Source organism: Haliotis rufescens, unplaced genomic scaffold, assembly GCF_023055435.1.
Source record: "Haliotis rufescens isolate VD_foot unplaced genomic scaffold, xgHalRufe1.0.p SCAF_7, whole genome shotgun sequence".
NCBI classification, from domain to species: Eukaryota; Metazoa; Mollusca; class Gastropoda; order Lepetellida; family Haliotidae; genus Haliotis; species Haliotis rufescens.
Window position 1 is genome coordinate 7,281,115 of NW_025964361.1, and position 24,308 is coordinate 7,305,422.

Genomic DNA, 24,308 nt, shown 5'->3' on the forward strand with positions numbered 1-24,308 from the left:
TTGAGATTGAACAAAAGTGTGTCTAATGTGTACTTCCCTCCTTAGTTTGTACCCCAACGATATTAATTCTAAAGTTATTTCAGACTCTAATCTGAACCATCAAAGCCGCGTGTCTGTAGGGTGACAGAGGATCGACCTTCGTGCTGGTTGTATTGGTGTCTTATCTATGTCATGACATGTGTGTTGTTGTTTTTTCACCGTGTGAGGAACATTTGGGGACGCCCACCATAACGCCGACTCGTTACGATTTGACATGATACTTGTACCACTAACCTTATATACGTTGTCAAGGAGAAAGGCTCCATATCATATTCAAAATCACTTGTTTACCTCAATAGAGCTACTGGGGCGTGACGTACCCTCGTGGTGATAGCGGTGACACCGCAGGGCATGGTTTGATTCTCCCCATAGGTACAATGCGTGAAGCACATTTCTGGTGCCCCCGCTGTGCTATTGCTGGAACAATTTTAAATGCACTCACTCACTCACTCACTCAAAAAGCACAGCGCATTGCAGCGTCTTGACACTGGGTCACGTGCCCACGTTACAGATAACAATACCTCGAAATACTGATTGGGGGGCACCTGTTAATGCATAAGCTAACCTCATGCATTAAAGGTCTTATCTACATGATTATACAAGTTGAAATATAACTCACAACACCTGTGATAAACCACTAGGTAGTGAAGATTGTAATTGTGTAGGTTTCAAAAAAATAACGGTTTCCCCAGAAAGAAATATAGATCTCACTTCCCCCACACTCATAAATATATGCTCTATGCTCACGCTGATTAGTTTTACCATCGATAGCATAAATGTGGGACTAATTAACCATAGCACCATGAGTGAATGAGTCAGTGAGTGAGCGAGTGTGGTTTTACGCTTCTTTCAGCATAATTTCTGCAATATTAACATTATTAAGGCAAGGGGCACCAAGAATTAACTTCACACATTGTATATTTGCGGGGAATCGAACCCGGGCCTTCGGCGTCACAGCTTTCAACACTAGGTTACTCAAGGCCCCAGCAGTTCTAATCTTATTGGTATAACAAAGGACACACGTCCAATCAAAACAGTAGGTGTTATGGTGGGTGTCTCCAACGCCTCTCGCTTGGGAAACAACAACACACAAGTCACTTTACATAGATAAGACACCCACAAAGTCGGCAAATAGGCAGTTGTCACTGATAATCACCAGGTTTGCTCTGAAGACAAACGTTCTCCGTAGGAAGGTGATTGAAGCAGGTACGTTGGTCAGAAACTGTTGCGTTTTAAGCTCTTTGGAAAGACTGCTAGATCATGCCAAAACGACTGTATTATCCGTACAACCTGATATTGTAAACAATTGCTGACTTGATGTACAATGTACATGTGAGCTGAAGGGTGTGGGTAAAGAGGTGTCAGTGCAGGAGAGCCAGAGGCTAGTACTTACGATGGGAGATATTTCGTTGGATGTTAAGAAAATGCTTATGCCACTGATAAGGGAGCGAATTACTGATATATACCACAACTTACCACTGATAAAAATAAGATGGCTTGTTCCAAAGGCTGTAGGAGAAATATTATTTACAAGGAATATACTTACTTGTTCGGAGCTTTACATTAATTGCATTATTTATCTTTGGAGGTTTTGAGTAGCTTATTATATAAAGTCAGAATGAACATGGTTCTGTAAAAAGGGGAAACTGCACAAAAAACACATTTTGGTTCCATTTCAGATAAATTTGAAGAGAAGAATGTCCTCTGGTTTCTATTACTGAAAAGATGATGTCTAAACTTTCACCACTTAAAGTTTTCATACTGTGTATTAATTGGTGTTATTCGTTTTACAGCTTAACCATGTTCTGGTTACTATTCCTTGTCGGTGTTGGAATAACCAATGCTGAGGACAGGTAGAGTATGCCATTGTGGTATTAGAAACATTAAAGAAAATGTTAATAGGAGTGATGGAATCCATAATTGTTCTTAGCTATTGTTATTGGCTCAACTATGGTCATGTGTTCACTTGTATGTTTCCTGGCATTTGTTCAATTATGTTTGACACTGAGAATTCTGCAAAGATCGGAATGTAGAATTGACGGGTGGCACAATGGTCTGGGGTGCCGCAATTCGCTGTGCAGAATTGCATCCCATGGGAGTGCCGATCAAGGTTCGAAAACCAGATTCGCCCCATAGGTCATATCTTGTACTAATTATATTTCTCGGTTTACCAGTGTCATACCAAATCTCATGGATCTCTCAAAAGTGGTGAATGTCTAAGATCGGTTTCAAGTTGGATTTTTTCTCACATGTGAAGCTGACACTGAAATACTGTTGAAAGCACTTAACCTGACTCACTCTACATTGGCATCAGTTGTGGAAAGATTAACAGTTCTGACGTCTGTCAAATAAATGAAGCCAATGTCTATACACTATCTAAAATAAGGTGTAGACTGTGCACATACCCTTTAGAGCACATATGTTACATACTGTGGTTTGGCCGATGTGTAGATTCATATGGTTGTCTCTCACCCTAGTTCGGGTGGCTCCTATCTTGTTACATCCTCGAAATACCTGCAACATGGGATGCCTTTCAACGTCAGCATCGACATCTTGAACACCACCGACACTGTTCATCTCCAGGTGGAAGTGCAGCGTATATGGAACAACTACACGAACATCAATAGATTCCCTGTAACGATGGCCAGAGGGGACTTTACTAAAGGTGATCGGAAGGATCTTTTGACATGGAAGGGATATTTGGAATGAGTTCAAAATGTAATGTTAGATTTATTGGTAACAGATTCGCTTTGTCACAATGAATCACACGTCATACATACATTTCTTAATTAATAGAGTTGAGTCATGTGGTTAGCTCTATTTGTTTCACTTTGGGGTACAGGTACGTGGTTAGTTTGACAACATCCTTTCTTTGATATCTTGCATTCGTCATAATGTTTATAATTGGTTTGTCCGCACCAAAACTGTTCATAAAAGTATCTGGCCTACATTAATGGGGACCTTCCCCAAACATTAAGCCGACATATTGTCAAAAAATGAAATCCTGTCAAAACCAACATCAAAATAAATGTAGTGACTCACTTTTATTTTTTGTATTCATTTCAGGAACAACAGGCACACTGTCTATGATTGTACGTATGCGACTTGGGTGTGAAGTACACAAAACAAGAGTTTATAATGCTCCTCCGACTTAAGTTCTGAACAATCTATAATATGTCCTGAGGATATTACTTCACTAAAGATCAGCTGCATGGTCTAGTTTTCCCGTATGACTGTTAAAATAAAATCAGGAATATTCTGAAAACATTGTGGACTCGTATTTGTCAATGTTGTGTTTGGTATTTTCAGATTCCAAGCCACATTGTAAGTGGACCTTATGTTCTGCATGTACGAGGTAGCGGCGCTCTGCAGTTTGAGCGAGAAGACAGCGTCTTCCTCCTCTACAAGTCTATTTCTGTCATGGTTCAGACAGACAAGGCCATGTACAAGCCTGGACAGATGGGTGAGCATAATCATTACCTGAACTGTGGTATATATTTGTTTGAGGTTAGTGGCATTCATTCTCATCACAAAACATTTATAGCATTACGGAGTATCTGGCAATTGTAACCTTTGCAACTATGTATGAATCAGAGTTATGTCATCTTAAAACTTAAACAACACATTCCTAACCTTTCTTATGCTTATTTTTAACACACTGTCATCATTACCATTTTTTTTGTTAATGAGGAAATCGGGTATACAATTTGACGAATGACAAAACCAATAGAATATCTACATATTTTTTCACAAAGCTAGCATTCGAAAATATGTTTTGTGTTTTGCCCTTCCTTAGAAGTAATGAAACAATATTCAATTTGCCTTCCAGTGCTTTTCCGTGCCTTTGGCGTGTACCCCAATTTGCAAGTATATGCGGGAACGTTTGACATATCTCTTCTTGTAAGTTGTAACCTTTATCATTGCACATTTATCCCGCGATATGCCAAGGAGAGGCACGGGCCACAACGCTATGGATGGCCGTGCCTATAAGAAAACGCAAGATGAGATTGGATTAAATGGCCGAGGGTGTGCAGGTACTAGTGGGCTTCTAAGCTGCTAGTTGTGTATACCAAATGCTACCGTTGCCATGGCCACTAGCGTGGCCACCAGCTGGCCTGAGACCGCTACCGCTGTCTGGCCCCCACGGTAGCATATTTAAACGCTACCATTGCTTGGAAACTACCACGCTGCCAAAAGCAGCTCCCGCTGCTGACCTAAGTCAGACTACCGCTGCCCGGCCCCAGGTAGCCGGCCAAAGCAGATACCACTGCCTGGCCCCATTAGTAAAACCATTGTGCGACTACCGCTGCGGACCCAACTGTCAGCTACCGCTTGACAAGATGACTTCCGCCGCCAGGCGTTACTAGCAGTGTAGCCCACAAGAACCCCGCCACAAAGCACCAGAGTGATACCCCACACCCACGGCCACGCGATACACTGAGATAGTATTATTGCCCAGCTTGCCTATATATTAATAAGGAACACTAACCTGTTGAGAAAACATCCTGAGGTGGACGACCTCCCAGGCGTACCACGTCTTGTCTGATGCCAGGACTTGGGGATGTGGCACAATTGCACCGCCGAGCTCTTTGACTCGGTTGGCCAGTCGGCGGTTGATATTCTTCCGCAGCCCCTCGATCTTCAGTGGATCCCTGGCATTATGCCAGTAGCGCCTGGGCTGCATTGAGGATACGATGATCAGGAGCAAGTACTGCCGTGCCCTGGCCATGTAGCTGGAGCCCACCATCCAAACTGTAAACAATAAGTGTAGTAAGTACCTTGAATAGACTATTTAACTTAAATGTGCAGCCTTAAATTTGTTGGTAAGTGTATGTAGGCATTGTAGCAATCTGACTTCCACTTAAATTCTGGATGGCACAACCTGGTTTTGAGGGTCCAGTTTGGACCAGCTCGCTAACCCTAAAGAAGCCGAAGAAGGCTGTGCAGTAGATTGCCTTGAACAGTCTGGCTTCATATGCTGACGAGCGTACGTGTGGCAGATTGTTGCTACCCGCAGCAGATCTGCAGTGATGGGTTTTCTGGTGTCTGGTCGGCCAGCTGATTTGTGTAAGCCTGTTAAAATCTTGCCCACCAGGAAATGCTTTGTACAATCGGTGAGCCCGCGGAATTTGTGCTGTGAAGACAGCGCTGAAATGTAGGTCTTGACTGTGTTAGGGGAGTGGTGAGTGACTGACAGATAAGCAATAAAGTTTACAACCTGATCTAGCGGAACTGGCCACACCTCTTGTAGGTGGTGTGTGGACCTGAACTGGTGTAAGGCATTTATGCCTGTTTGGTAAGTGGCCCATGTGCTTGTAGACAGCGATTGTTGTAGGAGTCTCCCGGCTTCCTGCCTCAGATCAGCCATATGTTGCACGGGATAGGTGTGGGGTTCTGGTCCGCGGATGGTGCGCCTCTCGGAAGCGTTTGAGCTGAAACCTCGAGAGAGCATCGGCAATAGTGTTAGCAGTGGAACAGACATACTTTGCCTTAAACAAAATATTGTATCAGAGGCACTGCAGGATTAGGCGGCGGAGTAGGTTCATCACTCTGGGGGCCTTGGTAGACTGTTTGTTGATTATTGCTACGATGGCTTGGTTGTCGCAGTAGAAGAGGACCTTTTTTTTTTGTTTGCAAGTTGCTTGCCCCAAAGTTCGATGGCCAGTGTGATGGGGAACAGCTCCAGGAGCGTTAAGTCCCGCGTAGTTCCGTCCGTCACCCACTGGGTTGGCCATGCACCAATAAACCATTTGCCCTGCATGTAGGCCCCAAAGCCGGCCCCACCAGCTGCGTCCGAGAACAGCTGGAGGAAATCGCTGTCCACCCATAGTTGGTCCTGAAACACTGAAATGCCATTGTAACTCGTGAGAAATGTTAACCACATTTGTAGGTCCTTGAAGGGGCCCGCCATCCTGCCAAGGTCAACTTCCTTTTGTAGCTTTTGTTTGACGTAGCGTGCCGTGTCTTGGTGCGTGGCTGATCGCAAGTTTTGTGCAAGGCGACCAGTGCGGTTTCCCTGGAACTCGAGCTTAAAACCAAAGCTAAAACTTACCCATAAATAATTTGCATCTCTGTAATTGACCTTCGCGTATTGGTGTACCAGGGTGCCATTTCAATGAGATCCGCGGGGGAAGGGGCGATTGAATATACCTTTCTTGGCGGCTGGTTTGCTGTTGGGGACGGGCTGATTGGGCTTGTACGGGGTCTGTTGGACCCCATTCCCTCGAAAGCAGGTCCTAGAGCTGTGGGAATTTTTGGTACACTTACCGCATTTGTGAGTGTACTTACCGTTGGTCCTGGTACAAACAAATTTATTGAAATCCCAGCATACCTTACTGGCGATGTCCCCCTGTGTCATTGCGCCCAGTCCGCCTGACTCTGGTGTTCATACCGGCTGTGCGTTGTGGTTGACGGTTTCTCTTCTCTTGGGAGGCATCACGGATGGTCGAGGTGGTAAGTTGTAATCCACAAGTGTAAAATGTCCCGAGGGTGAAGTTAAGGGGCAGAACGAAATAAATGCGATACGGCGAGTGCTGAAATAGATGATGTCAAAAGCGTAATCGGCGAAACGGTCGCGATTGTGTACAAAGAAAAAGTACAAAGCGAAAGCGATTGAACTATTAGCGATTAGATACAGCGAAACACGTGTGTACTTGAAGAGAGGCGGTGCGCGAATGGTGGACTATCGGATTTAACAAAGGGAGTTGGCGCTTGCGCGTGATCTATTGCCCCGGGCACGGTGCAGGGTGCTGACCTGGGGGTGATTCAGTTACGAGGGGTGATTAGGTTACGGGCGTAATTAGCCAATGGTTTGGATACGTGCGATAAAGTCATTTAGTAGTTAGGACTAAATGTAAATTTTTCTGATTAACATAAACAAAACAAAATAACAATTCTATGCAGGGACTCAACAGTTAACACACTGATCACTACAAGATAGTTAAAGATAGTACATACATACCAATGCATTGAGACCTTACCTCTTCATTGTAGGTGGTATACTGAGAGTGATGTAAATAATATGACAACAGATACTTGCGTCAGTAAATTATTGCAATGTAAGTGTTAACAGATCTACCTTCGTGATCCCGCCTGGGCTATAGTTGATGTACTGAGAGTGATGTAGAGAATATGGTTTATCTTTACACTACACAGAGATAAGGGATCTTCTTTCTTTATCTCATCTCCGCAATTGCAAATATAAGTGAAGTAGAGGACAGGTTGTGTATATATTCGACAAATGTCTTTTTGTAAGTTTATAAGATGTAACAATAGCTCCAACTTGAAGTATTATATTGTCATTATAGAGAAAACCCCACCATAATTAATATTTAAAGAAAATGAGTGGTATACAAACATATTGAGGGAGGACAACCACTTCACGTCACTGGGACAGTCTTGTATTCTTTATACTATGTACAGGATCCTAACAATAACATCCTGAAGGAGTGGACGGCTCTCCATGACGCTTCTGGTGTTGTGGCTGTGGAGTTCCAGTTGGCAGATCAGACTGTTCTGGGAGACTGGAAAATCCACGTCCAACCGAGGGTTGGTTTTAGACTTATTTAGCAATGTCTTGCTTTCCTATTCGTACTGAAATAGATATACCCACATCATGACGATAATAAAGCTGTTATGCCTTTATTACGCGAATCATGTCTATCATCAGGTAACCTGATTTATTGAATGTTGAATATTTAAACATTTGCATTTGCGACGTTTTTAGCTTGAAGATATTCGAGCTTCTCATTTTAGGATATTTGACCCATTAAATTCTAACCCTGTGAATTCTGAACTCTGTAGGCACTGTTTGTAACAAATCACATGAGATATCTTCCCAAACAGTAATATGGGATCTGAAGTACCATTGACCAACTGAATACGGCACCTTATGAACATTAATTATACATGTCTGTCTAAGGTATCATGGTTCATGTTACATGTTCCTTCAGGATGAGGACAGCATAACTTCTAAATACTTTACAGTTGCTGAGTACCGTAAGTATTGATACAACACTAATTCCCCATATAAATCGTTTGATATACATAATTATCTTTGTTCCACCATCCTTTTATATTCATAATAATTCATTTGTATCAATGTATCCTACAGTGTTGTATCTAATTCTTGAATATGTTGCCATTTCATTAGAAATCATTGAAGATAAATACTTTTTCTTGTTCAGAACTGCCTCGGTTTGAAGTAAGCGTGGATCTTCCCTCATTTGCTCTGACAACTGACACAAAGCTATCTGGAACAGTGAAGGCCAAGTAGGTTTCTTAAACAGTCTCTAAAACGTAAACTTGCTGTTATCTTAGCTTTCAATCATACTGATGTTCTACACATACAACCACCTTGCAGTGGTTAAAGCGTTCGCTCGTCACGCCGAAGATCCGGGTTCGATTCCCGACATGGGTACAATGTGTGAAGCCCATTTCTGGTGTCCCCCGCCGTGATATTGCTGGAATATTGCTAAAAGCGGTGTAAAATCAAACTCACTCACTCACTCACCACCTTGCATTATCTCAAGAGACTGAAACCGATTGATCTGATAAGGACATTACATATTCATATTCGAATAAGCACTTGGATTTTTTCTTGTACATACCAGGTACACATTCGGCAAGCCAGTGAAAGGGATGGTGGAGCTACATACACAAATGAACGTCGGCAATGACTACTGTGGAAAACCTCCCAAATATGTCGAGTTGGCGTTTCCGGTATGTGGTTACTAAATCTATTTTTGGCCTCATGGTATTCTTTTTTAACAACATTAAATACCCAAAGGCGAGTGTAGAATCAGGATATGTAACGAATTTGTATACTTCAAGTTAATATTTTTTGCAGGGGAGCTTATTCTAACTGTTAGAGGTGAAGATATCTGGCCCTTTGTTCATGCTCATTGTTCTCCAGTTCCAGAATTAATTTTACATTGAAGGTACCATGATACAATATGTATACGTGGCATAAAGGTTTGGGTACATTTGTTACGTAGGGGGCAATTTGTGAATCTGCGTGTGCATTTACAATCAGATCTATGCTGACAACTCCCTATATCTTGAAATTGCTAAAGATGCAATAACAAACTTGTTCTTTTTAATATTTCACACCTGAAATTTTTCTCCAGCCAAATTAACATACAGATGAGGTACAATTAGTTTGTGAGGCAATATGACAAAGTGGCATGATGCTGAAAAGCAGTGACAAAAACTAGTGTAGTTTTTATATCTAATCACAGATTGATGGGGAAGCCAAATTTGAGATTCCGATGGCTGATATCATGCGTCTCCAGCGCTATTTAAATGAGGAAATTGTCGTCGTTGTGGCAATCGTGAAGGAGGGACTAACCGGAGTGAGGCTGAACGGAACCAACACTGTCAAGTACCACCAATACCCCTACAAGATTGAAGTCCTCAACTCAAGCCCTAAAACATTCTCACCCAAACTACCATACACGGCCTTTGTGAGTGACATGTCACGATATACTTAACAGATATTCCAGTAATATTCAAAATAGCAATAAATTGTACGGTAGTTCTGCTATAAATTTTAGAAAGGGTTCTTCCTCTCTTTTAAATTTAAACATTGCACTGCAGATCAAGGTTTCCCAACAAGATGGCCGCCCTGTGACTGACATCACCAGCCCTGTGGGGGTGTACACCTGTGTCACATACCGTATTGTCCAAGATGACCAGTCCGAGTTCTCCTACTCAACCTTCACTGGCAACTACGGCCTGCCTCCCAAACACTACACAATCCCTGCCTCTGGCATCATCCCTGTGGACATGCGTATCCCCGAGAACACCACCAGTATTGATGTCAAGGTGTTATTTCGACCAAGTTGTACTTTACTTTCACCTATCTTATAACCATGATTCAATTATGTTGGAGTGAGCGAGTCAATTGGAGAGTTTAATATAATCTAAACTATATATGTTTTCTGTTTATCATAGTGTCTTAGCCAAATGTACTAAGACATAAGTGTAAATGACACTGGGTGTTACAGGTATGGCTCTGATTCATCAGTGACCATCGTATCTCAAAAGTAACTCCGAGATTTTTCGGTGTATTAGGTCAATGGATCAGTCATGCCCCATCTCAAAATTGCAAAACAAAAAATGAAGTGCAAATTACCAATCATGATAGTATGATATTAGAAAAAACCCCATTATCTTGGCAACCTTAAGAACATACGTTAAAGAAGATGAATTTTTTAAAAACACCAACTTTTCTCCAATACTTTATCTACAACTTATATCCAAAAGATTTTACATTTTACAATTCTTAGGGGAGATGAAAGAGGTTTAAACCCTGTCCTTTGGCCGTCATTGCAACTGTAACTGATATTCTAAAATTGGCATATATGTCTTATGAAAATGCAAGCGAATGAAACAGGAAACGATCACACGCACGCACGCATACACGCACGCTCGCTTACACGCACACATACAACTACGACTGGTAGTCTAGAGTTGTAAACGACATACAAACTTTGCTCTTGCACCCTCAATATGAATACACTTATATTATTTCTTCTAGGTCCACTACAAAGAAATATCTGATACTTTGACTGTCAAGCGGAAGCACTCCCTCAGCAGCAACTTCCTGCAGCTGACACTCACCAACAAGGGTCTCAGGGTAAGCACAATATATCTCACATAGTATTCTGAGGCCCCGACAATTTGATATCCAGAGAGGTGATACTTGTTTGGGAAAAAATATCTTGTAACAATGTATTTTATATATTTCCTTTCTGTTTGATCTGAAGTTGTTTTCTCCATGAATCTCCTGCGACAATGTAATTTCTTTAGAAAAACGACCACAACTCTCCTTCACCCCACCCCCAATCCCTCGGTGGTCCCTTAGTTTATATTTGTCATGTAAATATTAACTGTCCATGTAACTTAATTTATTCTCTAATTTGTTTTCAACATTGCATGTTATGTCATTTCAGGCTGGTCAGGCAGCTACGTTTAGCATCGAATTGACTGAAGATGTGCCATTCATTACGTTTGAGGTAATCTTTCAATACAGAGTAACACTATTTGTCTTAATGCGGCCGGATTTTTCATGTTCAAGTGTAATTGAATTAGGCTAAACATTCGAATTAATATTCCAAAGGACTATGTATAAATAATGCAGATCCAACTTCAGCTATTGAACGTTGACAAGAAAGGATTATAAGCATCTCAGATAATATTTGAGTGATTGTGTTTGTTTTTATTGCCACTTCAGTTCCTAGTATTTTATGAGGCTTCAGGTGATCAAGGATCATAATCTGAGAGTTACTGGGAATTGAAACCTCCGCACATGGATACTGGCATAGCAAAGGGACACATTATTCTGAACACACACAAACCCAGCCCAAGCCCCAATATATATAAATAAAAAATAAATATAAAAAAGTCCCAACCACAACCCTGCCAGGCATCCTCCGTGTCACACTTATCTCTGTAACATTATGTTCCAAACACTTGTATAAACCATATTTTTTTAAATTGTTAATATTTTTTGTATATTTTTACTGCTGTTTGCCAGTGTGTACATTTTGTGCATGCAGGTATTATCCCGGGGGACTGTTGACATAACTGATCAAGTTAGTGTGGGAGGACAAAACCCCGTCCACTTCAACGTTCCCATCTCTGCGACTATGGCCCCAGAAGCTCATATCATCGCTTACTACGTCAAGAAATCTGGGGAGGTTGTGGCTGATAGCCTTAGTTTCAGTGTGGATGACGTCTTCGACAACAAGGTAGCCTGAAAAAAAGATCAAATCAAATTACCTAACATACCATAGTTTTTGTGAAATTTTACAATTATAAACGGCTTAATCTAGGCTTATTAGTCAAGATTTTTTGACCAGCCTCTCAACACTATTTCAGGTGTCCATTGAATTCAGTCGCAACGAATCTAAGCCTCATGAAAACATTGATGTGTTGGTCAGCGCTGATCCTATGTCATCTGTCAACCTCCTGGCTGTCGACCAAAGTGTTCTTCTTCTCAAGTCCGGCAATGACATCACCACAGATAAGGCAAGAGCACAAGTATTTCTTTGTCGAGTTCATAGAGTCCACCAATACCACAGCTGATTAGATAAGAAACTGAGTCGAAGTATATAAACGCATGTGCTTCATCCTTAATCTACTAGTATGTCCCTACATCAGTAACCAACTTATCTGACTTCCTGTTACATGTACAGGTACTTGAAGAACTGAAGACGTACAGCTCCGGAGAAACTGATGGAGAATTCTCACCGGAAGTCTTTGCCATTTCTAGTAGTTCTCAAAAAGCTTCTGACGTCTTCTCGGTAGGTGACGATGTTTTCTGATTACGATCTGTAATATGACTTGTATCTCTTTCATAAACTAATATATATCTCCAACTTATATTTATTCAGTTATATGTATCCTGTTGTAATCTATCTATCCATCCATCCATCCATCTACCCATCCATCCATCCATCCATCCATCCATCTAATTTTATGAATAAGAAAGCATCAAGCTTTGATGGCGATCATACGGTTTAATGAAATTAAAAACACCCCTTTCTCAAGTGGAACTTCTTTCCAGGATGCTGGACTTCTCGTTATCACGGATGCTAAATACTACGACTACAACTACGATCATAGAGGTGATGAAGATGACTTATTTTTTATAATTGCTCATCTCATATTTATAAAGCCACATTCTAAATAAGAGGACGCATCAGCTGAGAGTTACTGCTTTTAAGACAACTAAGGGGACAGTAACATTAACGTGCAATTTCTGTCAGTTGTGAATTTAGCAAATATGTCTCGGCGGGAGAAATGGGCTTCAGACATTATACCCATTTGTGGAATCAAACCGGGGCTTTTGGCGTGACAAACGAACGCTTTAAGCACAAGACTAGCCCTCCGACCCCGTTTCAGTGTGAGGTATTATGAATATAACAAGAATAAACTTTTATCGTATAATGCGTAGGTTTCTCGGCAGGATAAAGCCAACGGATAAAAACGATATCCATTGGGGTCATATGCGGATAGAGATCAAATATCAAGGGTCAAGGAGGGATTACTTTCACTGTTAATAAACAAATATGGCGTCGCCCTCGTCATTCGGCGATCGAGTCAGAACTAACCATCGGGAATCTGGATAAACGACAGGGATGATTGCTATCATTATCAAAAGAACAGTCTAATATACTGAAAATCAGTGTCTAACTGTGACGTAGCTAAGGCATTTTTTAAGATTTGGCAACTTTGGAGATATAAATTTCGAAATAATTTTGCGAGGGCACGAGGCCTAGCCAAGCGGGATCAGTAGCCATATATGTGCTTGTAGACCTCTGCGGCTTGAAATCTTCTCCACAAATTAAAATAGTTGGATTTGGCCGAAATATGTTTGAATTGTTACCTTGTTTCGTTTTGTCGCTGTGTGTACATCTGACTACACTTCTTAACGCTATGACAGGACAGACCGACTGTCTGACTGTGAGACCGTGGCCGTGACGTCTCATAGACTAGGGTTAGACAAAGGGCAGTTACTCTAGCGGACAGACCAATGGATTGCCGCGAAAGGCAATTAAAATCAATTGTTGTTTTGCGTGTATGTTGCTTCGCCACTGTATAAGAAACAGATTTCAGTTGGAACTATATTGGCTACTGTCACTGTCCAACTGACACATCACTCACCCTGTGACGTAATAAATATTAATGCGCGCATTCAAGGGAAAGCAATCACCCTCGCCAAGGCTCGCTAAATACAATGTTTAATCCTAATGCAGGATATTGACCATCCCGAAACAGACTCGCGCGATAACCTCTATATATCATACCTGATATATAAATATGAATTAAAGAAATGGCAGGATTGAAACCCAACTGGACCTCTACTGCATTTGAAGTGTATTGGTCTAGTGAATGTCATGAGGCTCAGGGACGTTTTGTGTATTGTTCGTTATCTAACTCAATATTGTCCTGACCACTGGAGAGAAGTGTAGGATAACGACTGCATGCAGGATTCATTTAAGGTATTCGATGAACAAAACAGGCAGAAAATGTAGACTAAGCTATAATAATAACAAACTGAACTCTTGAAGTTACACGTCATCGTGTCTGCTTCTGTTATGTGTTGCAATTAAAAAACAACAACTTATTTCCGCAGTTCAACCTATTGCTCTTCCGGGAATACCTGGAAAACCTGGGGTTTTTAAGGAGGTGGAAAGAGTTCGAAAGAACTTCCCAGAAACATGGCTCTGGGTTAACAAGACAGTGGGGTAAGTGTTAATATTATTACCCACGTGGTGAAGATACAGGTGGTAAGATACTAAATCCGTCTGTCACACGTGTGTCGTACAAGGTTGACCTTGTTTTATTCGTTTTGATTGGATAACCGTGACTTCTATCACACCAGGACTGCTTTTTTCATTCATAAAAAATCGCGAGACCATTCATTTTGCAACTACATGGCAGAACTGAAGCAATCTCAAGAGAGCGAGAGATATTTACAAACACGTTTTTACCAAACAGGATAGTCACACGCATCAAATTCGGTTTGCACTCTATATAGGTTATGCATAGGGCTTCTACAGACATTATATAATCGAGCTATATCCATTTACAACGTACGACTACACATGAACGTGACGCAACCGACCACTTTCGCAACTTTCAATTTGATTTAACGTAAATGGATAAGCGTGGTGAAATGAAGTCAGTTTAAACTATCTGGTCTTATATCTAGACTTACTTGGGGTGATAATGTTGTGCCATCAGTTAACTTTCTATGGTATCTTACGAGAATGAGTGTAGTGTTCTCTATATATCAAGATAAATCAACGAGTTATTACGAAATACCACTGTAGAGAGTATTAGTTCATTATACTTTTATGTATTCCGTCCTGTGCAAACTGGTTATTAACAATTGAATTCTTCATCTATTCAACAACACATTTACTTTATTCAGAGCTGACGGTAAAGCCACCATCAGTACCACCGTGCCTGACACTATCACCTCTTGGATCGCCAGCGCCTTTGCTGTCAACTCTGCCACAGGACTTGGTGTAGCCCCATCCACCACAAAGGTACCAAATTACAGTTTGTATAAAATTTGTTCTTGTATATTATAATCTTATATCTCCGTTCTTACAAATAATAAGCGTGTTTGATGCCCGAGATGTCACATTACTTTCTTTAGACATGGCCATCAGTTCACTTTCATCTCTCTTACACCTCAAGTTCAAGCAGTCTTCTTTGTGTATTGCTGGAAAAGAATGGGTAGTCATGGGCAATCGGGCATTTCACATCAATTGTTACCTGTACATAGCTATAATAGCATTGTCAAATGAATTAGAATGCAGTGTGTGCTACAATCTGGTTGGTTCAGAAATGTTGTTAAACAGGATTGTGATCTCCGAAGCATTTTGGACTTTTCATAGCATATGAATATTTTCTAGACATGTACCTTTCTTCTCCTTACTCATTGACATTCACAAATCTGAAAACACTTCATCTCCTAACTTGCATTCCTGAAAATTTCCTTTTTTCAGCTGCGTGTCTTTAGGCCTTTCTTCGTCAGCCTGTCCATGCCTGCCTCGGTGTTACGTGGAGAACAGGTCGTCATTGAAGCCAGTATCTTCAACTACCTGCCCAGTGACGTGGATGTGAGTTCTTACTGTACAGTTTCCTTAGTCACCATTGAAATATGGTTCCATTTCTGTCCAACACCATCATTAAGAGTTTAATCAAGGCATCTATCTACGTTATTGGACATGTATTTATGTTATGATATAATTCCAACATGTTATTCAGGTGGTGGTGTCATTGCCAACTTCTGCTGACTACGTCAACGTGGCAGTGGACAGCACTGGCAAGACCAGTCAGAAATCTGAGGACCAAACACATTACATCACGGTAGGTTGACAAGATGATACAGCCTTGGTGGTGGTTCAGGGCAAAACAGTTTTACATTATATCTTAATTAGTCTTGTCTTTCTGGTGTTCATGAATATTTTTAGTGTAAGTAAGTTCTGTTTATTATATACATATCTTCTTCTCTTGAAACACAAAAGGACTGGGAACAACATACCATAACACAGATCGATTTCTTCTATAGATTTACAGTTGATACATTAAATGCAAACGATAAACGTATTTACACCTACATAGGTCAATGGAACCTTGTTGAAGTCTTCTTGTATGTATGTACATCATCATCATTTCATAATGCTGCATTACCAATATACCATCAATTCAATGTTAACATAAACTATTAACAATAGTGAGTGTATGAGTTCGTTTCTAGCTGTTTTACAATGGCAATGGCAATGGTTTAATGGATAGAATTTATGAGTTGCTGGGTTGCTGCAACAGCAGTTTGGATCCTCGCTTGTACCCTTTTCTAAATGAATGTAATTTAAGGCAATATCGCCATGTCTTAATTTTGGATGTACTGTATAATGCTAAATTTCTTGATACATGATGGTGGAACCGAGGAACTGTCTGTGTAACTGGATTCAAATTCAGGAACGATTTCAATATTTCTTTGTTGGGTAATTCGTTCCTCGTTTCATTGAATAGTATGCCATCCTTCCTTCTTTTCAGTAAACATTCGCTTCGATCGCATCTGTCAAACTGTGCTTCTGTAATTATTCAGAACAATGTGTATGCCTAAACTCACTATTAGTTCACTATTCCCTGTCTCCCTCCAGGTGAAATCCAACGAGCCTCAGACTGTGTACTTCCCCATCATTCCATCCTCTCTGGGAGCTATCGACATCGAGGTGTCAGCACGAACAACACTAGCTGCTGATGCTGTCAGGAGACAACTAAATGTCCAGGTAACCTTTTTGTAACAAAATGAATAATACACGTGATATACATATGTGAGGCAAGTTGTTTTCTCAAAAGTACATACTTGGGGCCAGAAACAAAATAAAATGTAAGATTAAATAATGTACTTGCAGTGATAGTGTTACTATAACAAGAATACGTATTTGTATTTAAAACGTCTATATTTTGTATCCTTCCAGGTCGAAGGCATCCCCAAGGAATATAACACACCTGTCTTCATTGAATTGACACCAGGCGGTGCTGACTTCAACCAACAGGTGGCGCTTTCACTTCCTCCAGAGGCCGTAACTGGATCAGAGAAAGTTAGGGTCAAAGTAACAGGTAGGCTACAATAGCAACGCCTTTAATTATCTCAGTCAGTGTCAGAAGGGGCGCAACAAATAGAAGATGACATAACCATGGGCACCTATTTTACCCCCTTTTTGCTGTCCTGTTTCTTTGTGTATATGAATCGGACATGGTGGGGCAGGATACGCTCACCTTTTCGCGATCACTTGGCATTATCACTATTTAATAGTGTTTCATAAAACTATGACATAGTCGGAAACGTACAATGGACTCTCACAATGAATATTTCTTTTGATTATGGTCATATTCTGTTGATTTTATTAACATCTGGTATACAGAAACGAATGTCAAATGCAATATTGCCATTTATCTAGAAGTAAGATTATTCTCAACTATTAAAAAAATATAATTGAAAAGAGTTTAATTGATATTAAAATAGATATAAGTGAAGGTGTTTGTAGTTATATATTTCCCTTTCCTTGATTGCAACACTGAAAGCAGCTACATTTTCCCTTATGTACGTTGTTTATTTTGATTTTGAATGAAGCCTTTAGGGAAATAACTTATCTTCAGATGGACCATGCACAGTTTCACTTTTAGTCAAGATGTGTTTATCAACAGATGTATCGACAAAATACTTAGAGGATAAAAATGATGAAGTACAAGATCCAATTATTCCCATAGGTCATCTAAGCAACATGTTTTGGATGGATGTCTTAGATTTAATTAATAATTTTAGCTTTTGGCCTGTAACCGGCATGAATGAAACATGTCCGTCACATACTTGCTCAGTCACAGGCAGCAATGTTATGTGATTTAATGTATGAGCGATGATAAGAACTAAAGTTGATATTTCAGCAAAAGATCAGTGCACAATAGTTATAGTGACGTTGCACTTAGGATATATTATCAACATAATGGCGATAAAACACATTTAGTTAACTTTTATTATACCTCATTTACTGTGTCACAGTGTTTTCTACAATAGTGAAATGACATTATGGCATTGTCTATAATCCAGGTGACTTGATCGGCGCAAGCCTTGACAATTTGGAAAGCCTTCTGGCACTACCGACTGGATGTGGTGAACAAAACATGATGAACTTTGCACCAGATGTATATGTTGCCGATTACCTGTACACAACCAAACAAATCACACCTGCCTTGGAATCGAGGATCATGAACTATCTCGAGCTGGGTAAGACTATGATTCATACTGTATGTAATTGATAATGCTATGGATGTGATCTGATACATGAGGTCACCATGGAGGAACTAGTTATCATTAGTTCCATACACCTATGCCATATTGCACAATAAACTATTTCCAAATAGTCCCAATAGCTTTAAATTTTGTGGATGGTTCATGACGAATGGAAGTTTCTGTAAACAAAAATATTGCTGCAAAATCTTTATTCGATGTATTAATTGGGGCGGTTCACTGAGATGAATAATGGGAAATGAATGTGAACTTGACCTTTACTCACTTTAGCATAACATTTATACTTTCTGAAATAGCGTCATTGAGTAAAAATATGTATTGATTTTCGAATTATTAAAAAAAGACATTATATCACAAAGAGAATTTTCACGTATTTCTGTATGTAAGAATATAAACCTAAAAATATTTTTGCGAACACATTGTATCATCACCATTTGATAGTGATTCTTAAATAGATGCTTTGATCAAGTCAAAATTCTTATAATTATGGAAAGGATTTGCCGCTTTTGTTTATCAATAATGGATAACTTTCGAACATGAAATTGTTGGAATCAACACGTCTAATTCTCATATATTTTGTAATTTATGTGTAATTTATAAGATCATGCATACCCTAAGGATAAATAAGGTTTCTCTCATGCCTTGAGCTTTCATATATTCCAAAGCTGGCTGACTCTTTCTCCATGAGACATTAGATATTTTCCTCTGTCTTACATCAGGATACCAGAGGGAACTGGCCTATCAGAGAAATGATGGGTCATTCAGTCCTTTCGGTAACAGAGATGAGGCTGGGCACATGTGGTGAGTTTAACAAACCCTTACAACAGAAGTTGCCTCCTCTCAAACGCAAGTCACACGTTCTGCAGTTTTCACTCACAGTCTTCTTTTATATATCAATCAATCATTTTATTTAAGTGATTTTAGGCCACAGGCCCTTTTGTACAAAAGTTACAGGCGAAATTACAGTAAACCGTACCTTTCTTTCAATATGTCCATACTACAAATATTTTGCTAAATTTGTAATGATGTTTGCCAATGACATCAAAATGTTAAATTTATTGATATAAGATGAAGATAAGACTTAGTGTTGATGTATAGTTGTCGTAAATGTGCATATGCTGGACACAGTTAAGAAAGAGGAATGCATTTTCAATGCTGTTTAAGCTACAGTTTACATTTTCTTACATTTCTAGGTATATTGAAGTGATACGCCCATGCTCCATTTTCAGATCATGACAACGTAAACGAAAACGAGAAAGAGCAATTTTGAAATTGCTTTGTGTAATGAATTTTAAACAGTTTCTTTTATTTTTCATATTGGCTTGATTTTAACATTCCACCTTGGTTAATGATCCTCAGGCTGACTGCATTGTAGCTCGAACTTTCCATCAGGCCAGACCCTACATCTTTGTGGGCAACCAGACTCTAGGACGGGCACTCAGCTGGATGACAGACAGGCAGAATTTGGATGGGTCCTTAATTGAGCCTGGACTTGTGTTTGACAGACAGATGAAGGTACTTGCTGTGGTCACTATTCACTCAATAAGCGTCCATACAAATTGTGCAGTCAAGAGAAACTGACTACAAATGAACTACTGCTTTCACACTGACATGACATACAATTAGTTAGGGCTGCACGTGTCTGATGTATGTCATATTGGATTGTGTTTCTTTGTTTAATTTTAGAGCTCCAAAGCTTCACTGACTGCCATAGCGCTGCTCGCCTTCATTGAGAACCAAGACATTAGTGGTTATGGAGTAAGTACGAGTCACTGTTCTCTAAGGCTTTGTACTCAGCAATATTCCAGCTATATGACGGCGGTCTCTAAATAATCGAGTCTGGACCAGACAATCCAGTGATTAATATCATGAGCATCGATCCACTCAAATGGGTTCGATGACATGAATCAATCGAGTCAGCAAGCCTGATCCCGTTAGTCGCTTTTTACGACAAGCATGGCTTTGTAATGCGATAACTGAATGTAGTCATGGCTGTCCCAAACAAATAAAACAATAAAACATCAGAAATAAACAACAGCAGTGAGTGAGTGCGTATGGTTTTACGCCGCTTTTAGCAATATTCCAGCAATATCACAGCAGGGTACACTAGAAATGGGCTTTACACACCAAAAACATAGACATTTCTATGAATAGATTAATCAGTACACGCTGGGAAACGCCACCGTGAATGCCGCGAATTACCTGGAGTTAGTGGCCCCCTCCATCACGGACCCCTTCACTCTCGCCATTGTTAGCTACGCCTTGTCAGAGGCCGGGAGTTCGGTAGCAGATGTCACATTCAACAAACTCAACGCTGCAGCTGAGGTTCAAGGTAAATTATTAATAAATTGATCACACAAATTCACTACATTCTTATTTGTCAGCCTTATCAGCCTGATTGAAAAGCAAGATCAAATGAATCCCTCAGGTACATTGTCTTTATGTTGTCTGTATGTTGTTTTGATGTCTTTGACACAACATGGTATGTTTGCTGAAGAGGTGTGCTCATGATATTGTTTTTGCACCCTATCAGGTACACTCAAACACTGGATCGAACCCACTACAGTCTCCTCCAGTTACTACACAAAATGGTCTCCTCCACACACACGTGCCCAGGCAATTGACATCCAGACAACGGCTTATGCCCTCCTGGCGTCCTCTGCACGCGGTGATCTGAAGGGAGGTCTTCCAATCACGAACTGGCTGATGTCCCAGAGGAACCCGTATGGTGGCTTCTCCTCAACGCAGGTCAGTGGTCTAATGTGCACGTAAGTCAAATGTTGAGAGGTCAAAAAAAGTTAGCAATTCTACTTGCAACAGACCTAGCTTGATCTGGTTGGAATGAATGAATTGGGTTTATCATATGTTGGCTGAAAAGTAATTCATTTGGAACATTGTGTTTAAGCTTAGTGTGGGAAAGGCATTCTAAAGTGACACAGGTCCCAGACGTTTGGTTCACAAACAAACCCAAATAGAACAGACATAGCGACGACATACCGCAGATCATAATACAGGCGAAGCAGGGATTCGCACCACGTCGATCAGTATAAAGAGGAAAGGAAGGTTCGTGTATAATTTGTGCGATGTAGCAATCGGACACTGTATGACTCTCCCCACATCTGTGTTTAATTATCTATACTTTAATGTCAACTCATTGAATCTGAAATCATATGGATTCATAGGACACCATGGTGGCACTGCACGCTCTCACTGACTACGCACGCCGTGCGCATACTTCCGATTTCCACGTAGAGGTTGACATCAAGAGCGGAAGTAACAACCAACACGTGTCTGTGACTGACAGCAACGCACTGGTTCTGCAGACGAGAGAGGTAGGCTTTTAAATAGCTCATATCGAAGTCTAACAAATACCTTCATGTATCAAGTTTTTAATCGCAACTGAAATGAACTTCTCAAAAGCAGTGGTTGCACAAAATGGGGCAATGCACACACACACACACACACACACACACACACACACACACACACACACACACACACACTCTCTAAAGGTACAAGTCCAGGATGTACCTCAGTATATCTCGTGTTTTTCCACAGCTGACGTCATTCCCGAAGGAAGTATCTCTCGCCGCCACTGGTAAAGGCGTTGCTTATGCAGAGGTGAGATATCAATTTATTCTCCTTATGGCACCCACCAATTATCAAGTGAGTGAGTGAGTTTGAGTTTAACGCCGCTTTTAACAGTATTCCAGTTATATCACGGCATGACAGCTTAAAGTGGGAGGGAAGCCCGAAGTGATACAGGTCCCAGACGTTTACCACTTCGGTAAAACCCACGAGCACAGGTATGGTGCTGTCAAAACCTAGAAACATAATCGTGGCGAAGCGGGATTCGAACCCACAATCATATGTTTCTGGCGTACCCAAGGGACTGCATAGCCTAACACGGCGCCTTAGACGACTTGGCCACCCGTGCCCTCCCAATTACCAAGATAAACATACGTTATATTATATTTTAAATATGCCTTAAAGGGCAGAAATGTACAAAACATTTTAATGTTTTTGTAAAATAATCCTGCATTGTATTGTTTGCACTTCATGTGGGTCAATGAGCTCACATAAATAAACATTTGAATTTAAATAAATTAAAATATAGTGATGTCTTTGACAAAAATTGTTCCAGAAGAGAGAAACTTGTCCTCAGGTTTTATCCTCCTAAAGAAATTCTTCGCTTCATTTGCATGTAAAAACTGTGCTACCAATTTACTAAATTAAATTATTTATTTATACATGATTTTAAGATTTAACGTAAACGAATGCGTGTTTGAAACAATGTGCTCGTAAACATCATGCTTTATCCCCACCCCCACCTATCCCCACCCCTCTCCGAATACAAAATAATAAAGGATGAAATCCTTCCGTGTCAAGGTTGATGTGTTCTTCAACGTGGAGCCTGAGATCGGAAACCCATCCTTTGACATCAACACCGTGCTGCTTGATGACACCATCAACAACTTCAGACTCATGACCTGCACCAAGTAAGGACATGCCAACATTGCACATCTCGCAGTTGCTTGTTTGTTGCTTGTTACTAAATGATGGCGGTTTGTAAAACATTTCTGTAAATATATGGTCAGTATCAGACTAACCAGCTATTGGTAATATGAGTCATCAAGCCATTTAGTGGTCACTTACGACCAGCAGAGGTTATCGGGAACCAAGAATCCACACATGGTTGGTTGATCTAAAAAGTCATTATACATTAATAGCAGCGATAAAACCCTTTGCAGTATGATCAACGCTTTTAAAAAAGTGTTTTAAATCTTTTCTCGATTAGGTGGTTGAAGAAAGGATCAAGTGGCATGGCGGTTATGGAAATATCGATCCAATCAGGCTTTGATCCGGATATGACGTCAATTGGGAACGTCGCTGGCCTAAAAAGAGTTGAAAGACGAGGCAGGAACGTCGTTGTTTACTTTGATGAAGTGAGTTCAACTTGATATGTGTATCTTATCCCAGTATTGAGAGACTAAAGTCATTCATGAGAATCAATCTGATCATCACATGTAACATATTTCAGATCGGCACAACTTCCATCTGTTTCGATGTCCTCTCCACCAGAACCGGCATGGTGACGAACAACCAGCCCAGCTACGTCACGGTCTATGACTACTACCAGCCAAGTAAGTACGGAGATCAAGCACTTGATTAACTGTTGGTACTTTTGAAGAGGATCATAATTTATGTTTACGAGATATAATGTGATCATTTCATGGAAGTAAACTGTTTATACAATTACTGTATTTTTAGGAGATTAGCCAATATTGAATTAGAAATGTTAACACCTGTTGCAGTATTCACGTGAAATTGTAATTGACAAAGGTACAACTATACATGGGTATATAACATGTCTGGGTATGTTAGGTCTGCTGTCTAATTGGAACATAACTGTTTATATTTTATTGATATCCAAATAAAAGTTGATGAGTGATTGGTATGTCTCTCTCAGGTAGCCAAGGTGCCACATTCTACCAAACCCGAAGTCTCAAGAAGGCAACCATATGTAATGTGTGTGACAAGTGCTGTCCCCAGGTAAGGTCATAGGTAGACATTATATATAATTATAAAAAAATACAAACATACTATATCTATAGATTCAATGAACATTTACACAATTTCAAACAATCGACATCTTTATTGTTTAAGAAATTATATTTGTTCAACTACGAACTGCTTAAACTGAAATGACCTTCGTATCTACTTTATAAAGTGAATGATAAATGATGATTATTGTTTGACTCACTTAAAATGCCTTGATATATATTTTCAGGCGTAAGGATGGAGAAGACCGATGCGACAGTTTAATATAAAATAAACGCATGAATAAGAAAGGTTAACGAGTTTGTCGTATTTTGCAAAGTGCAGTCAACTGACTAAATGGGTCACTCTGTTTATGTAGAGATCCAGT

At 40.3% G+C, this 24,308-nt stretch overlaps 1 pseudogene; it reads left to right on the forward strand.

Moving 5' to 3' along the window:
• Positions 1–1,814: 1,814 nt before the first annotated feature.
• Positions 1,815–24,231, forward strand: LOC124144489 (annotated as a pseudogene).
• Positions 24,232–24,308: the final 77 nt, after the last annotated feature.